This window comes from Rhinolophus ferrumequinum, chromosome 8 (genome assembly GCF_004115265.2).
Source record: "Rhinolophus ferrumequinum isolate MPI-CBG mRhiFer1 chromosome 8, mRhiFer1_v1.p, whole genome shotgun sequence".
NCBI lineage: Eukaryota > Metazoa > Chordata > Mammalia > Chiroptera > Rhinolophidae > Rhinolophus > Rhinolophus ferrumequinum.
The window spans coordinates 53,393,632-53,405,570 of record NC_046291.1 but is presented as its reverse complement, the minus strand read 5'-3'; the positions used below and the strand labels follow the sequence as shown (position 1 = coordinate 53,405,570).

At 41.2% G+C, this 11,939-nt stretch overlaps 1 pseudogene; it reads right to left on the bottom strand.

Moving 5' to 3' along the window:
* Positions 1 to 4,833: 4,833 nt before the first annotated feature.
* On the bottom strand, positions 4,834 to 6,356 carry LOC117026084 (adenosylhomocysteinase-like; annotated as a pseudogene).
* Positions 6,357 to 11,939: the final 5,583 nt, after the last annotated feature.

Here is an 11,939-nt window from a genome sequence, read left to right as displayed (position 1 = left end):
TGTCCACTAGCTGACTTTAGATGGTGCTCAGTACGTGTATTAAGGACTCAACCCACTGTCATAGGTACCCAAGCCCCTCACCTATAAAATCATTATAAATGTAATTTAATTTGCAATTCAAGCCTGGAGAAAGAAAAGCCAACTCTGTTTCTCATTTTCCTGTTTGCCTCTTGGAATTCCATTCATTCAGTCACTCAACAAATGTTTTCATCCTTTGTGGCAGGCACTGTTCTAGGCTCTGAGATTACAGTGGTGTGCGTGGCAGACGCGTTTTCCTTTTAGTGGGATCTTACATCATTTAGTGTCTGTGATGTCTGACTATTTCTAAGATCATAGAATTGCACCTTCCTGCTGCTTATACTTGTACAGTGGTCCCAAATTCACTTCCTCAGGAAATATGTTTTAGTGCTGGATCATTAGGAAATAAGGCCCATTTTCTATGATATTCTATTAAGCTATAAGAAGACTATCTCCCTTGTTTGGAATACAAGGAAATACCTATTTAGCCCATGTAGTAATTAGATAAAAGTCATTTGTAATTAGCATACTGATTGCATTTGTAACCATTGTATTAAACAAACTGGACTCCATAGGGAGGTGATCATAAAGTCACATTTTCTCTCTCACTGTTCCTTCAAACGCCTCTGTGGGCTAACTCTTTTCATGCCCCTATTTGAATTCAGGCCAATCTATATAGCTTTTCTGGCTTCTCAGTCACAAGAGCAGTTTCATTTTAGCAACTAAATGTCCAGTTCAATATGATAAGCAAGTCTTTATATTTTTATACAATATACAGTTTTTCTCCTCTCTCCATCTGGTTCTGTTTCAGGCTGCAACCCTACAGTGGCAGGGAGAGCAAGGGTGATAGTAGTGCGAAGTCCATTGCGTTTTTTACTTTTCATCTCATCTCTACTTCCTAACTACTGTTATTTCCTTACCCAGGGCCAGGCCTGGGGGAGAAAGTGTTAAAGTGACAAAGGTACAATTTTAGGTAGCTGTTAAATTTTTATCTGGCATCTGGGCCCATGGTCCATGAGATTATTTTTCTCATAGGACAATTTTTTGGAGGGAATAGAGATTTTTTAAATTAAGGTAAAATTAAGATACAGTAAAATGTACTCATTATAGTGTATTGTGTATATACTCGCAGTGTTCTGTGAGTTTTGACAACCCCATTCAGTCATGTAACTGCCATTAAAATCACGATCTAGAATACCTCCACTGCACCAACAAATTCCTCCATGTCCCTTTGTTCCTAACACCTCTCCCGATCCCCAGTTCCTGACAATCTCTGATTTGTTTTCTGTCCCTAGAGTTTTGCCTTTCCCATCATCTAAATGGAATCACATAATATGTAGCCGTTTGAGTCTGACTTCTTTCGCTTAACACGATGCATTTGAAATTCATCCATATTGTTGTCTATATCAGTTGTTTGTTCCTTGTGTATACTGCATAGTGCTCCATTTGTACAGGTATACCACAGTTTGTTTAGCCATTCTCTTGTAGAAGGAAATTCGGGTTATTTGCAGTTTTTGGCAAGTAAAATGAAGTCACTATAAACATTAGTGTGCATATTTTTTGTGTGGACATATGTTTGCATTTAACTTGGGTAAATACCTAGGTATAGGATTGCTAGATCATATAGTAAGAGTATGTTTAATTTTGTAAGAAACTATTTTCCAAAGTGGCTGTACCATTTTGCCTTCTCACTAGCAACGTACAAATTTTCCAGTTGCTCTGTATTCTTGGTAACACTTGTATTGCCATTTTTAAAAATTTTAGCCATTATTGTTTTTCGCTAGTTTTCTTGAGATATAATTCACATAACACATCCTATAATTCACCCACTTAAAGTATACAAATCCCTGACTTGTAGTGAATTCACAGAGCTGTACATCCATTACTGCAATCAATTATAGAACATTTTCATCACCCGCAAAAGAAACCTCGTACCCATTAGCAATCATCCTTTATTCCCACATACACACCTCCTCCAGCCTCTGGAAACCACTAATCTACTTTCTGTCTATAGATTTGCCTTTTCTAGACACTCTGTATAAATGAAATCACGCAATACGTGGTCTTTTGTGACTGGCTTCTTTCACTTAGCACATTTTCAAGGTTCATCCATGCTGTAGCACGTATCAGAACTTCATTCCCTTGATTGATGAGTAATATTCCATTGTGTGGATGTACCATATTTTATTTATCCATTCATCAGTTAGTGGACATTGGGGTTGTTTACACTTTTTGGCTGTTGTAGATAATACTACTATGAACATTTGTGTACAAGTTTTTGTATAGACGTATGTTTTCATTCTAATAGTGAAATGTTGCTGTGGTTTTAATTTGCTTTTCATGAGGCACTTTTGAAGGATTCTACTGGGGTCTTCCCACCTCATCACACACGAAGCTGTCAAGGTCTCTCCTCCTGGGACCACTTAGGACTCAGACCCTCAGCCCTGGGCCCCTGGCAATCTACCCTGTCCAAACTACATTGGGATCCCTTCTCCTCCAGGCAGTCCTCTTGGTTCCCTTTTATTTAAAAATCAGTGATGTGGATTATATAAGGAGGGTTTTTTTAAAAAAAAAAAACATACATGTATAAGATAAAGAATAACAGTAACATAATACTTGAGTACCCACTACTCAGCCAAAGAAACATTATCAGTATCTTAGAGCTTTCCAGCCCATCGTGAACTCTTCCTAACTGGATGCTCCCCTCTCTCCAAGAAATGATCACTATTCTGAATTTTGTGTTAGTCGCTCTTTCTTTTTTTTCCCTATGTTATAGTTTTATCTCATATATATGAATCATTATTGTTTAGTTTTACCTTGTTTTGTACTTCATATAAATGGAATAATACAGGGTATATATACTTCCATAACTTGTCTTTCTAGTCAACATTATGATGTTATAGGGCCAGAACTAACCCACAGGGAGCCTTTGTGCAGTTAAGAAAAAATAAAAAGACATCCCTTCCTTTAGGGACGGGCATCCCTGTGCCAGTGTGTACAGTTTGGCATGTGGAGTATGCAGTAGATTTTAGTACCTGCTAAGCCCACTTGCCACAAACTGCAAGCACAGCCTTATGTGGTAACCTCATGTTTTTGAGATTTCCTCTTTGATGATGGTTCCAGCTGTAATTCATTCATTTTTATAGCTACAGTGCTATTTCATTGTATGAATGTACTTCAGTTAGTTTACCCATTCTATTGGGGGTTTATATATGAGTTTTTCCCAGTTTTTGCCTTGCTATGAGTGTTCTTGTACTTGTGTCATGGTGCACGCATGCAAAGCTTTTCCTAAGGTTTATAACTAGAAGTGAAATTGCTGGGTCACAGAGTACTTGTTCAGCTTTACAGAGTAAAGCAGAGTGGTCATACCAAGTTGCACTTCAACCAGCAATGCACATTGTCCTATAACCTCACCATCAGTTGGCCTAAAATTTTTGCTAGTCTGGTGAGTATGAAACAGTATTTCATGTCTTACCCCGATTACAAATGAAGCATCTTTTCACATTTTTATGAATCGTGTGTGTTCTTTCTTCTATGAAATGCCTAAATCATGCCTTTTGTCCAATTTTCCCTTTGTCCAATTTTCAATTGAGCTGTTTGTTTCTTGTTTTTTCCTTCTAACATTTTATTGGGGAAGGGGAATACTGTATATTTCCAGGACTTTATTGGGGAACAGTGTGTTTTTCCCAGGACCCATCAGTTCCAAGTCAAGTCGTTGTCCTTCAATCTTAGTTGTGGAGGGCGCAGCTCAGCTCCAAGTCCAGTCGCCATTTTCAATCTAGTTGCAGGGGCGCAGCCCACCATCCCATGTGGGAGTCGAACCAGCAACCCTGCTGCTCAGATCTTGTGCTCTAACCAACTGAGCTATCATGCCTCCGTGCTCTTTGTTTCTTATGATACTTAGAAGTTCTTTATATATTCCAAATGCTAATTCTTCTTGATTATATGTTTGGCAAATATCTTCTCCTAATTTGGGGCTAGGTTTTTCATTTGATTAATGGTCTTTTTTGAAAACATAAGTTCTTAAATTTAATGTAGTAGAATTTATCAGTATTTATTTTTATGGGTTCTGGTTTTTTGTGTGTTTTCTTTTTTTTTTCTTTTAGGCACCAAACATTTTATTTGCCTAACTTCCTGCTCTCTTTTTAACATTATAAGCATTATATAAACATTTTAAACCAAATTAATCTTTTTGATCCAGGGTTGTGATAGGAACCATTATGTTACAAACTGGTGGTAGATCTATGCCCACTTTTAGGATTCTCTGGCCCCTCTTAACCTCTGGTTGTCACTTCTCTTGTCCTTCCTTGGCTGTCCTCTAGCAGTATATTCTATAACTCCTGTAAAATAGGGACTGAAAGTACCAACCTCATTGTTCTGAGGTTTAAGAGAATGCCCAGCACTAAGCCAGGCTCTCACGAGCATTCAAACTCCAAAGTTCTTCCTCGCTCATTGATAGAGCTCTTTCTCATCTGTCATGGGCTGAGGAGCCAATGAACCTGTAAACCAAGAACGTGGGTATAACATCCTTCGGCCAGGTGAGGGCCGAGATGGTAAAATGCATGTGCTTTGTGACCACCGCTGCCAACTTCCAGCCTAAGGAAGGACTGACTGAGTGAGCAGGCCCAAAACCCCTGAGCTTGTGGTTCCCTGTGAGTGTCTCCCATGTACCTCCACTGTGACCAGAGCCTGAGGAGGGGACTTCTCTCAGTTCCCCCGTCACACTTGGAACAGTATGACAGATGCAGTGGAGGCCAAAGACTGAGTGAGCCCCAGGGAGTCGATGGGGACATTAACAAACCGTTCTCAAAGTTGGTGCCATTTGATGCTGGGGAGGAGAGGTGGGACCCGGCAAGGACAGCAGCTGGAACGCAAAAAGGGCAGGCCTGGTACTCAGTAGTGGTAGTTGTCTGGCTTGAAGGGGCCATCACGGGACATGCCCAAGTACTGGGCCTGCTCCTCAGCCAACTTCGTCAGCTTCACATTCAGCTTGCCCAGGTGAGCTTCAATTACTGCTTCGTCCAGCTTCCTGGGCAGGAAGTGGACCCCGATGGCGTACTTGTCTGGATGGGTCCACAGTTCAATCTGCACCAGCACCTGCTTGGTGAAGGAACTGCTCATCACGAAGCTGGGGTGGCCCACGTCACAGCCCAGGTTGCCCAGCCGGCCCTCAGCCAGCAGGATGATGCAGCGCCCATTGTTCAGCTAGTAGCGGTCCACCTGGGGCTTGATGTTCACCTTCTCCACAGTGTTCTCATGTAGCCACTTGACATCAATCTCTAAGTCAAAGTGTCCAGTGCTACACACAATGGCGTCATCCTTCATCTGAGGATGAAGTCAATACAGCACGTGGCGGTGACAAAGACGTTGCCCTCCTGACAGGCCTCGTCCATTGTGGTCACCTCCATGGCGGCCTGCAGTGTGTTGAGGGGGTCAATCTCGGTGATGATGACTTGGGCCTCCAAACCCCTCAGGGTCGGGCACAGCCCTTGCCCACACCGCCATAGCCTGCTACCAGTGCCACCTTGCCCACAATCATCACATCTGTGGCCCACTTGACACCATCTATGAGGGACTCCCAACAGCCATAGAGGTTGTCAAACTTCTCTTGATGACAGAGTCATTGACATTGATGGCCGACACCTTCAGGATCCCATTGGCTATCATCTTCTATAGGATATGGACCCCTGTCATGGTCTCCTTGGAGATGCCTCAGGTGCCCTACAAGAGCTGCAGCTACTTGGTGTGAAGGTTGGTGAGGTCACCACTGTCATCCAAAATCATGTTGAGAGGCCGATCCTTAAAGTACAGTGTCTGCTCGTCTGCACACAGATACTCCTCATCTGTTTCACCATTCCAGGCATAAACTGGGAAGCGGGCCTTGGCAATGGCAGCCACTGCACAGTCTTGGGTGGAGAAGATGTTGCGGCTGGACCACTGTACCTCAGTACCCAGGGCGACATGGGTCTCAAAGGGACAGCTGTCTCAAGAGTCAGGTGCAGGTAGCTGGCAAGGTGCCCTTAGTGGTTTGGAGGCTGAGTACGTCTCCCACATGTGTATCAGACACGGCATCATCTAGCTTTCCACGATGTCTAGGACCTTGCATCCCTGGGAGGCCAGGCTGATGTCAGTGGACTTTATGGGGAAGTTTGTCTGACATGTTGGTGGCACTTCCTCAAGGAGCCGGGCCTCAGGCTGGGGACAGGAATAGGGCAGGCAGTGCTGGAAAGGGGATGTGTCTTCTTTAAGAAAGTCTTCCCTATCCCAAAGTCATAAGGATATTATCTATCTATCTATCTATCTATCTATCTATCTATCTATCTATCTATCATCTATATACTTTCAGCAGTCACCATTTAGTTTTATTTTTCCTTTAGGATTTTTTATAGATGTCCTTTTTTGGGTTGAAGAAGTGTCTTTTTATTCCTAGTTTGCTAAAAGTTCCTAAAATAAATGCAAATGTTTAATGTGGTATTACTCATAAACTATTTAAGTTTTCCATGCCTTTTTGAGTTGGTCTTTACAAGTTACATTTTTTCCAGGAATTTATACATATTTTCAAATTTTCAGATTTATTGGCCTAAAGCTGCCCATAATGTGCTCTAATTTTTTAAAAGTCTGTCGCATTTGTAGTTATATTCTCCATGTTTTCCCTAGTAGTGATTGTGTCTTCTTTCTTTTTTATTGATTAATCTTAGCAGAGGTTTATCAGTTTCATCGAGCTATTCAAAACATATTTAGCTTAGTCAATACTCTTAATTGTATGATTGCTTTTTACCTCATTAATTTCTGCTTCTATATTTATTACTTCCTCTCTCCTACTTGTTTTCAGTCTTATTTGTTGTTTTTCTAACTTTTCAAGTTCTATGCCTAGGTCATTAATTTTGAGATTTTTCTTGTTTTCTAGTGGAAGCATCTAATGATATATATTTCCCTAGAAGCATCCTTTTGGCTATATACTACAAGTTTTGATACACAATATTTTGTTGTTATTCAATTCTAAATATCGTGGATTTGTTGATTTTCCCTTGTACTTTAATTTTTGCTTTGTTATTAGGTATAAACAAGTTTATAATTACCATATTTTTCTAGTGATTTAAAACTTTTATTATTATGTAGTGACTTACTTTTTTGCCTTCTTGTCTATTTTGTCTTATATTAATATAGCTGCGTCACATTTCTTTTGTTTTTGTTTAGTATATATTTTCTACTCTTTGAATTATAATATTTTAGAATCCTTATATTTTAGGCACGTCTCATATAAATAGCTGAATTTTATCGTCTTTTCTGTCTGACCATCTTTGTCTTTTAACTAAAGGATTTCATTTATTGTGATTACTGATATATTTGGATTTAATTCTGCATCTTATTTTGTGCCATTTGTTCCACCATTTTTTCCCTCCTTTCTTGTAAATGATTTGGTTTAATTGAGATTTGTTTTTTGTTTCTGTTGTTCTTCAGTGTTAATTTCTGAAAGTCTAACTGCTCATAAGTTACTGTCTGTTTTTCATAGCTTATTCTAAATATATTAGCATGAATACTTTACCATATTTAAAACTAATCATTTTACTCTCCTCATACATTACATAAGAACTTTAGAATACTTTTACTCTGATCATCCTCCTCCCAAAATATTTGCCATTGTTATCCAGTGTTTTAGGTCTCTCTTTTTTAACCCTATAATTTGTACATTGTTAGTTTTATTGAACTGATTTTTGCTTAGCTATACCTATATATTTGCTACTTCCTTGTGCATAATTCCTTCTTACATTTCAGAGCTTTCATTTGGGTAATTTTCTTTTTCCTTGATCTTCCTGCATTTGAACTTTTCTTTATTACTGCTTATTAATAGCCCCTCTCTGAGAACTGGCTCTCTAAGTTTGTCTGCTTCCTGAGCATCATTTATGAGGCTGCTTTGAAAGCACAGTGATCCGGGTGATTTGCGTGAAGCTAGGAAAGCTAACTATTAGATAAGGCAGACTGTTAAATAGGAAATGCTCCGGTCACATCAAGGGGCCCTGCTCCTGAGCATTATGGGAATTCTGTTATCTCTCACAGATAAAGGAAACCAGATACATGCATTGAATTTACCTGCAAGATCTTAAAATCCTTTAATCTCACCGAATAATATAAAGCACTTTAATAAAGGGGATCTCATTATGTTTTGCACTGAAGAATGGAATTTTTTATAATACAAGGTTGTTTTACTATTCCAATAAAACCACTTCAAAACTCTTCCTCCTGATTCCCTCAGTCTCCATAATGGACATCAGTGTTTAATGCATGCCTGACATCTATTCTCTCTTCTTCTGATTGCATTACTCTAATTATCCTTGAAGAGAATATCCTTTCTTCATTCTTGCCTAATGTAATTTGGAGGGATGAGCCTACCCTCCGATTTCAGAGATGGTCACCTGACTCAGGTATGGCCAATCAGGATATTTCATCCCCTGGGCCCCAGGAATGGACTCTTGACCCTGGATAAGTTGATGAGATTCCTGAGGTAAGGTGATGAAGCCGTAGACAGTGAGGATTCCATGAGTAAAGCAACATGTGAGAAGTCTAAGCAATCTGGACATTGACACAACAGATAGAACAGGGGCCCCATCTTGAAAGCCTAGACTGTTTTCACCCCAACATTCTTTAAGAATGGCTGAGGTTGTCTGCAGTGCTGTATTAGTTTCCTATTGCTACTGCAACAGCACAAATTGAGGGACTCAAAACAACATAGATTTATTTTCTTACAGTTCTGGAAATAGAGATGCATTCCTTCTGGAGGCTGGGGGAAATTCTTTTTCCTTGCCCTTTCCAGTTTCTAGAAGCTGTCTGAATTCCTTGGCTCATGGCTCCACTTCACATCTCCATCTTTGACTCACCTGCCTCCCTTTTTCCATTATTATTTTTTTATTAGTTTCAGGTATACAAAACAATGTAATAGACACTTACACCCCTCACAAAGTGATAACCCCCCTCCCCCAATCTAGTACCCCTCTGACATCATATATAGCTGTTACAATTCCATTGACTCTATGCTGTACTCCACATTCTGTGACTATACATATATTAAATTATAGTTGACATTCAATATTATTCAGCTTCAGCTTCAGGTGTACAACACAGAGGTCAGGCATCTACATCATCCATAAAGTAGTCTCCCTAATAAGACAAGTGCCCACCTGACACCCTACAAAATCTTTACAATGTTATTGATTGTATTCCCCAAACTGTCTTTCATATCCCCGTGGCAATACTGTAGTTACCAATTTGTGCTGTCTGATCCCTTCCCCTTCTCCCTCATCCCCCGCCCCCCCGCCCATCTAGCAACCATCAGCTTTTTCTCTATATCTCTGAGATTCTTTCTGCTTGTATGGACCCTTATGATTACATTGGGTCCACCTAAATAATCCAGAATAACCTCCCCATGTCAAGATCCATAACTTAATCATATCTACAAACTCCCTATTACCATGTAACAGAGTCATAGGTTCCACAGATAAGGCGGTGGACATCTTGGTGGGTGGTGGGGGGTGGTTATGGGTAGGATTCACCATTAGTTAAATGTGCAGAGGGAGCAATGTATCCTGAAAAAAACCCACCTAATCTGAGGAAAAGAGATGGTTGATGGTACAAGGACAATGAGTTGGTGTGAACAGAAATCTGTTAAGTTCAGCAGGGAATGTCTTATTGAAATTAGTTTTTGAAGACCTTAGGTTATTCCTAAGAACTAGTACCAGAAGTCTGTGAAGAAAATATATGGTGATAGAAAAAGAACTGACTCTGGGTGGTGAGCACACAATGGGATTTATAAAGGATGTACTACAGGATTGTACACCTGAAATTTATGTAACTTTACTAAGAATTGTCACCCCAATGAACTTTAATAAAAAAAAAAAATCTGTAAAGAGAGGGTGGTACAAAGAGAAGTCATTTCACTACAAACTGTGAGAAATTTAGAGTACAAGCTGACCATGGCTTTTAGCCACCTACCAGAGTGGAATCCACATGAGGTGTTTGGGGAATAGAGTCCAATGGCTCTGTGGAAACGGCCATGCCTTCTGCCTGGATCTCAGGTTATTGGATTAAGTTTGGCTAGAACAAAGACTCCAATGATGACGGCTTCAAAGTGGTTAACGTCTGAGGGTATTTTTCCTACCCATAAGTACATTTCAAAGCCTCAAAGGAAGTGAAAAGGGTGAAAAGGACATAGCTATCCTGCGCCACGGCTACAGATGCTTCTGCTCCAATGCAGGATGAACAACAGGTGGACCACATGGCAAGAGAATGTGGCGCGGTGAGCTTTTTTAGGGTCTGCCTGTGCTTCTGGTTCTCAAAGCATGTGTTTGGGGGGGGGAAGGGAAGTGGGCAGGAGGGATGGTTTTGTATTCTGTAGCAGGTTACTGAGTGGGGATTTTCTGTTTGAGCCAAAATTGGTGCTTAGGGTCCAATTATAAAGACAAAAAGTGTTAAGTACCTCACATTCTAAAGATACCTGACAACATTGGGTTGCTCACCTTGCTCACAGTTTACTCGGTGGTGGTAGAACAGGCATTTCTAACACCAGCCTCACGCTGGCCCTCCAACCCCACCACCCTCACCAACAAGAAAGGATTTGTCAGGGGTGTAAGTAGGGGCTCAACACCCCGGAGCAGCTGGAGCCTGGAAGTTGAATGGAAGGTGGCATCCCAGAGGAGATATAAGTCCCCTCCACTCTGAGCTGAGGGTGAGAGGAAAAGAACAAGCAGTTCATAGCCCTGTCCCTCTCGCTCAGATCTCTTGAATTACAAGCCCGTCGAGATGGGGAAATAGCTTTGAAAAGCTGGACTGTCCTTTAATTATCAAAAGTGAAAAGGAATCTAAGCTGTTACTGAGGGGTCCCCTACATAGTGAGAGAGAGTGGTTCAACAATTGGGACCAGAGACTGGAAGACAAAACATGTTTATGTTTCTCCCCACTGAGTTAGAGTTGTTCAAAATTGTTTACAGTGAATTTACAATAATGGCAGAGTAAGCACCCAGGGTCTTATTTTCTCCTGATAGTAGTCAAGATGCCATACCCTTTTCTAGAAGAGAAAACACCTAGAGTGGTAAAGGGAAGGGAGGGAAAGGAAAGGAGAAGAGGGGAAGGGAGGGATGAAAAGAGAATGACACCTGTGGCTACACTTGGCTGTGGACCTTAGAGAAAATCAGCTGAAAGGAAGGAATGGAATGAGGTAAGGGTTACTGGTGCTCCGTGGGCTCCAATTACAACCTAATACAATGGCAACTGAAACTGGTTGGGCAATCACTTCAGACTTAAGATAAAAGAACAGCCTTCTTGCCTTACTCTAGTTGGGGGAGTCTGAGAGAAGACAGAATCCTCCCGGGAGGGAGAAATAGAAAGGTGCCTTGTTTTACTGGTATTTTCAGGGTTGGAGGTGGTAGGGGTGGTGATGGTGATGGGTGGAATAAATAGAAAGGAAAAAAGAAAAGCAAAAGAACACATCCTTTGTGCTTTTTCAACAGGAAAGCTTTTCTTCTCTCCTCATGCTCAATAGACGCCACCTAGCGGGCAAACAACCGGTTCACATTCAGCCAGTGACTGGCCAGCCCAGGTTTGACATTTCATATTTACCTTGCTTCACCTGCCAAATGAGGAATGTAAACGGTGTTTTAGCCCCTCACAGGCTGTCCATCACATTGGGGTAGAGGCAGCAGCTGATCCGGATGGGTGGAAAGTGGCCCAAGAGAGCCAGGGAGTCTCGAGGGCTGGCATAGACAAAGGAGATGCAGAGGTTGACAGACTCAGGGCAGGAGTCTGGAACCAGACATACAGAAGACTGGCTGGGGCTACAGCTACTATCAGCAAAACGCCAAGTGGATGGAAACTGGGGCACCTGATGAGGCAGGTTGGAACTCATTGGTCCTCCAGACAGAGGTCATTTA